Consider the following 10,348-nt stretch of genomic DNA (forward strand, 5'->3'; position numbering starts at 1 on the left):
TATCATTATATATATAAAAGAATAATGTAAAACCGCTGAGGTGGCACAATCTCCTTTGAGAATTAAGGTAATGCAGCCCTCACATTCAACCTCACAAAATCAGTTTTATTTGAGCCAATGACGGTTTTGCAATATGGCCACATCAGCACACACACACAAAAAAAAAAAAAAATCAAACTCCAATTAAATCTGACGTTGAATTACCCTAACCCTTTGTCATTCTCTATGCTACTTGGGAATGACAATGAACAATTAGTTTTTATCTTTTTCCACTTCTCGATTACTTTTACCAAAATAAGACAAGACTTCATTATTTTTCACATTTTTTTCTCCTGACTTCTCTCCAAATATCATCCATCATAATCCCACACTAACAGCCACCAACACTTCTTTCCCCAAAAAAAAAAAAACAACCACCAACACCTCGCGAAATATGATGCCAGCGATTATGTTTTTCCAATATCGGTCTTCATCAATCATTATTCGACGCCACAACTACTGCAAACTCAAACAAGGTATGGAAAACAGAGATTCTGCACTCTAAACCTTTTTTATATGAATTAATTCTTAAATAAACTCAAACGAGGTATCCGAGAAGAAAGAAAATTAGAAGTATTGCCGAATTAGTTTGATTTGTATCGATAAAAGACGTTTTTTAGGTCTTTTTTGATTGATTTTATGTAGATTTATGAATTAAATTATTGATTTTGATGTGAATGCAGCAGTGGTGTGAAGCGAGAACACAAGATCGGGTAACAAGGGTAGAAGAACATTGAGTTGTTTTGTTAGTACAATATTAAGATTTACGAGGGTTTTGTTTTAAATTGACGTTTGATTAATCATGGTTTCTATTTCTTGCATATGTTGTAGATCGATGTAGGTTTTGTATCGAAAATCGATGTGGTCTATGACTAGGTACTGGTGAAAAGGAGTATATGACTATTGACTACCCATGGTTTGTATATCTTACAGATGTGGTAGCCCAAGCTTAAGCCCTTCCATTGGTCAAATCCCAGTTAGCCCGCTAAGCACTAAGCAAATTTGATCTTCGTCTTAGTCATCTGTCGAAATCGAATAACAATAGGTTGAACATGTCTGTAGAAGAGAGAGCTTTCAGATGATGGAAAACGAGTGAAAATGCGCTACATTCATTGTGTATTGGGGTTTTGTGCTTGAAACGAAGAGTTTTAACAACATAATCAATGCCCTCACTTTCTCGGTTTTATAGATTATTATCATTTTAAAATTTTAAATTCTCATCTCACATTGGTAACTTACACCTATTTATATACAAAGTAATGTAGTATTACTCCGTTTCGACGAATTGTGTACATTTACGTTTTGGCATTATTTATGTCTCCCATATAATTTTAAATATATAACATAAATATAGTTATGAGAGAATTTTTTTAATCGTCTTAATGAGTACATTAAGAATGTCAAACTTTTATAATATTTAATAATCTGTAAATAAAGATATGTAGAAAACAAAATGTACATTGGAAAGTAAGAAAAAGTAAACGTAAGAAATGGGTGAGACGGAAGAAGTATAGTTATTAAACAATATTCGTTTAACGAAATACATATGTACTCCCTATTTAACGAACTATATTAATTCGTCAAGGAGCCATGATTTTCTTTGACAAACAATTTTTGACTCGAGAAGTAATATGAGGCTATAATTTGTCACAACTTACAAGTTTGGGGAGTCTCCATGGATTTAAAAGATGAAACAAAATAAAAGTAACAATAGTACAAAAAAGAGTTATGAAGGTAACGGTATTAGCAACGCCGGAAATGAATTAATCATCATTATATATATAAAAGAATAATGTAAAATCGCTGACGTGGCGCAACAATATTTCAGAAAAGTATTCTACACGGCCTCTCATTTACTCTCACAATTTCAGTTTTTCTCAGCCAATCAAAACTAACACTATTGCCATGTCAGCTGCCATGTCAGCCGTGTTAAATTATTGTCTTTTGAACCCAGATTTCCAGAAAAAACGAGTGATTACAATACACATAAAAACCGTGTAAAATTATTGCCTTTTGAACCCAATTTTCCATAAAAAACGACTGATTAAAATTCACATAAAAAACGTTTAAAATTATTGCCTCCTAAACCCAATTTTCTAGAAAAAACCAGTCATTACAATGCTGACTCTTCCCCATACAAATTCCAATTTTCCAGAAAAACCGATTGACTACAATGTCTCCATTCTTCACCTTTATAATTCTTAAACTATCAGAATGATTAATTATTTTTTTTTGTTAACAATTTTTTTTTGGCAATTTTTATTTTTTACAGAATGAGGTTATCCAAGCAACTATTCAGAAACAATTAATTTCTCATTTTGGATCACAACTGTCTATTGGTGGGGTGTACACCATTCGCAACTTAACAGTAGATAACAACACCGGCCTAGACAAGGCAACCCCTCATCCATACCGTTTAAAGTTTGAGTATTCAACAAAAGTTCATTCCGCAAATGATCCAGCAATACCAATAAGTCTATATCGGTTATATAATGATTCAACAAAAAGTATACATGTTCAATAAATAGAATTGGTTATATAATAACTAAATTTATAATCATCTTTAGAAAAAAAATGTACACAATCCCGTGATTTTTCACGGGTGTTACACTAGTTCCTATGAAATAACCCAAATTAAAATGGGTTAGTATGAGAAAATTGATGAACCTCTGGAGATTTTAATTACTTTCAACTTGTTTAGTTCACTTCATCCTGCAATAAAATAAAAATAATTTAAGAATGCATGTAACATTTTCTTGAAAAATAATGTATAGAATAAACTAAAACTACATACACTTAGGATAGCTTGAACATTACAAGCGAAATTAGTAAAATTCACGGGATTAATATATATTATTGTATAATGAAAACACATGCTCTTCATTCACATCCAACAATTTCAATTCTAAATAAACACATACAATACACTCTTCAATCACATCCAACAATATCTACTAATGATAAATCTTATCTATATTAATACAAAAGACAATACTCAATCCTCGGCGCGCCACGTCAATAATGCAGCTTTTTTTTTTTTTTGGGAAATTCATGTTATGGTAGGACCCGTTAGTGTGCAATGTATTTATTTCTTCAGATTTCCGTCTTTTCAAACATGCGATAAATTCCGTCTTGCAACAAATTCTATGAAATAATATTATGAAAAAAATTCTATTAATTAATATTATGAAATAATTTTATACATTCCATGTAAATAAAATTAATAACATATAAGTAGAATGAATTACAAATGGGAGTAAATGAAATTGAATTACATAATTTTTAAAACAAAATTAAATAATAATAAAATTACATTATTACGAGAAGGAATTACATTTATATTACGAGAAGGAATTACATTTATATACGGGATAGAATATAAAACGCAAATGAATTACATACATAATTTTTTAAAACTATTTAAAAAATAAATCTTGACGGAGTATTTACTTGGAGTATAAAATATTCATGTATTTTGGTTAATATTATTGTACCATGCAGCAACAATATAACAACAAAATTTTTTAAAACTACATGGTACAAAAATTTTTGTTTAAAAAATCAATCATGACGGAATATTTACTTGGAATATAAAACTCGGCAACTTAACTATCAGCCGCGCACACCGAAAATGGTAGTTGACAATGATAGACAATCGAGTTAATTTAGTCTTCAACTAGCATTTAAAGCAAATTTTAATTTTTTTTTTACTCTAAAAAAACAAATAAATTTTAATTTAATTTACAAGTGACTCAGATATGCGTACCTCTACTACGACTACTAATGTAGTGTATCATGAAATCAATTTTTAGAATAACTTGCATATGTTAAACTTGATTATTAGATTATATTTCTTTTATCCGGATGTAAAGTTTTTTATGTATGCAATGTTTATTTACAAGAGTAGATTACGTTATTTCCTCATAAACCAGTGCATGTGAACACGTGTTTGTAACAAGTTTAAACATTAATTATGTAGATCGTTGATTTAGACCAACTAGATAAGTACAATAGAAATGCAAAAACAAATATATATATCCAAAAACATTAATACCGACACAAATACATACCCGTGCAATTTTGCACGAGTTTAAAACTAGTTGGTTCGTAATATAACCACTGGCGTTGAGTGAACTTACGGACAACCATTAGAATTTTAGAGGCCTATTCAGTTTAGATAGTCTTATAAAGACTTATTCTGCTTAAAGCATCTTAAAAGATCTATCGCAAATAAGTGGATCAAAATATCCAATAGTAGTTAGCATTGAGAAAAAACAGTAAGTGGTCAAATATTATCACTTAATAGTAATAAAGACAAAAATTTTGACATTTTCTCGGCAACAAGTGAGGTGATTTGGTATATATTTGACTCACGGATAGTGACTGTCTTAAATGAGAATTTGTGGAGAAAAAGTGATATGTATGTAAAGATGTAGAATAAATAGCCACTTCTCCATAACTCCCATAAGTGATGTAATTATTTATATGATCCTATGCTTTATTCATGGAAGCTACTGCTAACTTTCTTAAATTTGATCCCACATTTGGTGCCAATTACCAAATGCGTAGTAGCACATAGTACTATGATAATAAAAAGACAAACATTATAATCAATAGATTATAACGATAGTAATCCGAACAATAAAGCGATTAGGAGTAAAAACTTGCAAAATCCCATTAACAACAATAGCAATCTGATTAACATCAGCAACAATAATACGATTAGAAATCTGATTAATTCATAGTAAACCGATTAACCACCAATAATACGATTAACACCAATAATCCGATCAACAACAGTAAAACCAATTAAGAAAATAAATCGATTAACAAATGTAAACCAATTAACAAAATAATCCGATTATCAATCCGATTTATTCAGAGTAATTAAATTACGTAAAAAAACGTAATTTCAAATTGAAAATTGGAGCTCTTGGTAATTACCTTTGGAATTCAAACTGTAATTCAGATAGTCGACATAGCAGGTTGTCCGATTGTCGCCGTTGTTGACTGGTAGTTAATGTGAGGGACCCAATGAGACGGGTTTCGCAGCCCTCGAAGGGGTTATTATACTAGGTTTCGCGTTTCTCTTTTGTGGTTTTGTTTTCCGTCAGTAGTTTATTGGAAGTTTGCAAGTTCATCATCTGATTCACTGGGCCTTTAGTTCCAAAGGTAATTTAGTCTATTCTAAGTTTGCAAGTGGGCTTGGGAATTAGTCTTTTAGTTCGTTTTCTATTTCTCCGTCCGTGTCGTCATTTGTTTATCTATTTCACTTTTAATAAGTCTCATTAGATAATACTATTCGTCTTAAGTGAAATACGTATTATTTGTGTATATGCCCATATACATGGGAAACAGTGTATTTATCATATATACAACTGATTTGATATTTGATCCGTCTTAAGTTTAAGACGAATAATGTCATCTTAAATATAGTAATAATTTTGGTTCTACTTTAGGGTGTCTTGTTTATTAATTTACCCCTAGGTAGGTCTTTTAAGAGTTATTTAATCATATATATCTATTGCGATCCAGATGATTAATCTAATTTTCATACTTTATTACAAAAAATATTCATTGTAGTACACTTGACATCTACTAACAACCGCCATAAATGGTCTTTTCCCCTTTCATTAATCTTTGTACCAAGTCAAAGTCAAAGGTAAACAAATGACCGAGAGGGGGTATGTCTCACATTATTTTTTACATGAAAATATGCGACGGTCTATTGATGATGCTATTGTAAGACTTTTCCTATGAGTAGTATAGTTACTTCTTTTTACTTTTCCTTTTCCCTTTTTGTAAATTATTAGCGTGTTTTATGACTCATCTCACGTTATTTTAACATGAAATCATCTCATAGAAGGCGTGCTCATGGCTAAATGTTGTCGATAATTTTTATAATACGGAATATAACTACATAGATTAATATACTCTTCTTTGGTGACGATAGATTAATATACTCTGAAAGCTCATAACTTTGCCGGAGGGGACTTGGCCACTATTTTTCTAAAAAAAATCTTTAAAGCCTTTGTTTTATATTTAAGTTTTTTTTGGCCTGATATTGACTTAATTCTGTAATGAATTTAATATTTTCATTACTAGTTACCGTATTCATTGTTAACAGCGCTTTTTATGAGATGATTTTTTTTTTTTTTTTGGAAAATAAGTAAATTTGGGTTGGGTCATTCTTGACAGAGTTATTTTAGACGATACTTGTGATATTTTAACATAGTCATGTTACTAAATAGCCTGTCACTAAAACTTGTAATGACTTTGATATTCTAAAATAGCTCTCCCATTCTTAACAGAGTTGTTTTAGATTTAAATTTGTGATGAATATGATATTTCAGTACATGACCATTAACTTCCAATAAGAAAAATAGACTTGAAGTCCTAAACACTTTGCACGTATTTGTCCGGAATTTTTCTTTCCTAACGAAAGACAATTATTTTCCACGGTAGGTCGTATATGTGGCTACGACAAATATTTTCCACGACATGGCTTATTTGTGGTTAAGATGATTATTTGTCATGGCTAGCTTTATTCGTGGCTAAGGGAATTTTTACCACAGGCGTGGCCATAACTCGTGGCTGAAAAGCTAATTTGCCACGAATGGGCCATAACTCGTGGCCCAAGTGAATATTAGCCACGGTTTGATTTTTCCCGTGGCATAATAATTCAAAACAACTTTTTCTTATGTTTTTCCCGTGGCCAAGTAAATTTTTGCCACGGATTACAAATTCCCGTGGCATAATTCGTGGCGCAAGTGATGATTTGTTGTAGTGCGACTAGTCATCTCTTATGACTATTTGGCACTCAACTTACCATCAATCGCATCACACTCTAGTTACTTTGAGATGTCACCTCATATAAGTAACTGGGGATGAATACTATGTTAATCCAGTTCACTTTAACGGGGTTCAATATTGTCTTAACAATCCCATTTGGATTTAACAAAGTACAGGATGAGTTAACGAAAACTCAAACAATAAATGTGATTATCACACACGAGTAGTTAATACCATATTACTATTCTATGTCTTATAATAATAAGTGTACTCATGCACTTGTGTGACGCAATAAAAGTTTAGTTTGTGAACATACCATGTGTTCAAGTGTTCAAACTTTGTGAATTGTGATTTCCTTTGATTTCATGTTATCCCTTATAGAATGAATTTTACTAAGTACATGTCTAGAATTCATACTAGACTTAGGTTCTTTAACTTAAAAGAAGCTCTTTGATGTGACCATAATTAGCGCATATTTAGCCCCCGAATTAGCCTTGTTCCCATGCTTTTTAGTGCATATTTGGGTCATTTATTGTCTTTAGTTCTTTGTTTTGCATATTCTTTGAGATTTTGATCCCTTGGTAGGAAAGGAGTGCAAATCTTGCATTTTCATGGCAAAACGAGACTAAATTGATTGAATTCAATGACCAAGCATCAAGGAGAGACAAGATTAGAAGGCGTTTGTACATATGATAGTAGATGAGCAATGATTGAGAAAGGATCCTTGCATCCCCGAGGAAATCCCCAAGGATTTTATGAAGAAAAGGGAAGAAAAGAAAAAGAAATAGTGCTGAGCTACAATCCGAGCGGATTGTCCACAATCCGTCCGTCCTCCACAAGCACAATCCGTGCGTTTTCCTCCAAAGACGCTCGGGTTAGCAGCCACCAGAATCCGCCCGGATTCCTCCAAAGACGCCCGTGTTCCACCGCCAGAATCCGCCCGTCCCGACTCCAAAACGCACGGATTCCAGTACAGCGAAATTTCGTCTTCTCCAAGCTACAAAGAAAGAAGCCCTTCCTTCGAAAAATACCGGCTCCTCCCTGCTCAAACTAAAAAAGTGTAATTACTAGTTTAGCCCTTAGTTAATCCTAATGCATCCACCTAATTTCCACTATAAATACCCCATTAGTCTAATTAGAAGAGCATGTTCTTCTTATCAATAATTAGAGTAGTTAATATCAATCAAATCTCTCTTTAGTATTGTAATCAACAATTAATCAAGTTCTAATACAAGTTTTATTTCCTTAATCTCTCTTTTGTTCATCCTTTATTTTGGGTAATTGAAGATTATTTGGGTTATTATTGGGAGATTGACAACCTCTCAATCAAGCATCAAGTACTTCTTTTATTCTTTGCTTTATTATTGGAATCATTAGTAGGTATAATTCTCTTAATCCCTCTTTAATTATTGTTAATTACTTTCATTTATTCATCATGTTTCCTTTTGTTGGTATGATTGACAACCTTGCTAGCATGATCAACATGATAATGAGTGAGTAGTGACCTAGCTAGGGTTAATGGGTAATTAGGGGAAACCAACATGGAGAATGATTCATGCTTAAATTAATATGCTTTCATGGTTTATTTGCTTGCTTGTTTTGATCTCAACTCATGCACATGTTATGTTTGATGAAATGTGAGCCTATGAATCCTTGCATTTTTTACCCATCACCTATCTTTTCAATGAGACTTGTAAGACATAAACCAACTCGAGTCTCATTAGACCATGCATGTTGTTGAGTAGGGAAGACTAAGTCGACTTGTAGGTGTTGTACAATCTAATCGATTCGGCTCCGGGACCCAAACTTTCCTAGGATTGTAAGATATAACCCAACTCAATCGATCACAACAATAATTGCTTGCTTATAATTTGAGAACATGTTTGTATGATCAATTCCCATGATTCCCCTATGACCCCATGACACCCTAGTGCTTTTTATCAATTGTTTACAAACCTTTTAATTCATCTTACTTATTTACTTTCTTTGCTATTTAGTTTAGTGACCTTCTACATCAACCCAAATTGTGACACCCCTAAGACACCACTAGTTTCAATAGAAATCTCATCTCAATTCCCGTCCCTTGGGATCCGACCTTTACTTGCCTCTTTACTAATTGTAGAGTTGTTTGTGAAGCTATAAATTGTGTTTTGATTCGGACGTGACCCAACGACAACACCTATTCAATTGTGAACACGAAACGGACCGATCAAAAATGGCGCCGTTGCCGGGGACGGTGTTTACTTGATTTAGATTTTCTTTTATTGTTATTAGTTGTGTCTTTCTTTGCCTTGGGGAAGTAAAACTCCTCAAGGTTTTTTCTAATTGTTTTCGAGTTGTTTGATATTTTGCATGTCTAGAAAGTCACAAGGTGATTTGTTACCTTTTGACCGTGAAATTGAAAGAACCTTGACAAACAATAGGAGATTTGCTAGGAGGAATTTGAGAGGTATTAGTGAGGTTGTTCAACCAACTATTGAGTTCATCAACCCTTTTGCAAGAGAAGGTGAGGAGAACCTATCACAAAATACCCCACAAAATCAACCTACAATGCCTAAATTTTCATCTCATTCCGTACCCACCGAGGAGAACCTACCCAATGGTACTCCCACACCACAACATCTAACCGGAAATTTTATTGCCAAATCCGCCTTTATCCAATTATTCGAAAGGAGCCAATTTGGGGGGATGCCTAGTGAAGACCCTCATTCTCATATGGAAACCTTTTGTGACTATTGTGATGCGATTTCTCAAACCGGTGTGACTCAAGACCAAATTCGATGGGTCTTATTTTCTTTTTATCTAATCGGCACCGCGAAACAATGGTTGAAGGGCCTTGATAAGGCCACTCTCGGAATAGATTCTTGGAAGAAATTGGCTCTAGCTTTCTACAAAAAGTTCTACCCACCGGAAAAGACTAACATGCTAAGAGCTCAAATTACGGGTTTTAAGCAAAGGGATGAAGAATCTTTGTATGAATCTTGGGAGCGGTTTAAGGGAATTTGTCGCTCATGTCCTCACCATGGACTTAGCGAATGGTTCTTGGTACAACAATTTTGGAACGGTTTATATGAAGATTCAAGGAACATTCTCAACATGGGATCAAATGGAATGTTCACCGAAGTTGATGACAATCAAACATGGAACAAGATTGAGGAAATGGCGGTCCATAACTCACAATATAGTAGACCTCGCAAGGCTACTAGAGGAGGAAGGCATGAAGTGGACTCCGTTACTCAATTGGGTGCTTAACTTAGTGCTCACATTGACACAATCAATTTGAAGTTTGAACAAGCTATGGCTAGACTTGAAGAAGCCTCAAAATCACCAAAGCATCATGTTAATGCCATGGCGGCATCCTCATCAATTCCAAGTGGGATATGTGAGAATTGTGGAACTTTGGGACACGACCAAAGTGAATGTAGAGGAACAAATGAACAAGTAAATGCTTTCCAAGCATATAAGAGTGGTACCCCTTATTCCAATTCTTACAATGAAAACACCAAGTTTCATCCAA

The 10,348-nt window shown here is 33.4% G+C and overlaps 1 long non-coding RNA gene and 1 other non-coding gene across 2 annotated transcripts; one reads left to right on the plus strand and one right to left on the minus strand.

The window, feature by feature from the left end:
- Positions 1 to 256: 256 nt before the first annotated feature.
- Positions 257 to 1,316, plus strand: LOC141634118 (uncharacterized). Its single transcript, XR_012538841.1, has 2 exons — positions 257 to 515; positions 723 to 1,316. It is a non-coding gene; the product is annotated as an uncharacterized LOC141634118 (long non-coding RNA).
- An 8,437-nt stretch (positions 1,317 to 9,753) lies between these two features.
- LOC141634865 (small nucleolar RNA R71) lies at positions 9,754 to 9,860 on the minus strand. Its single transcript, XR_012539583.1, has one exon. It is a non-coding gene; the product is annotated as a small nucleolar RNA R71 (small nucleolar RNA).
- Between the last annotated feature and the right edge of the window lie 488 nt (positions 9,861 to 10,348).

The sequence above is a fragment of the Silene latifolia genome, chromosome Y (genome assembly GCF_048544455.1).
Source record: "Silene latifolia isolate original U9 population chromosome Y, ASM4854445v1, whole genome shotgun sequence".
Lineage (NCBI taxonomy): Eukaryota > Viridiplantae > Streptophyta > Magnoliopsida > Caryophyllales > Caryophyllaceae > Silene > Silene latifolia.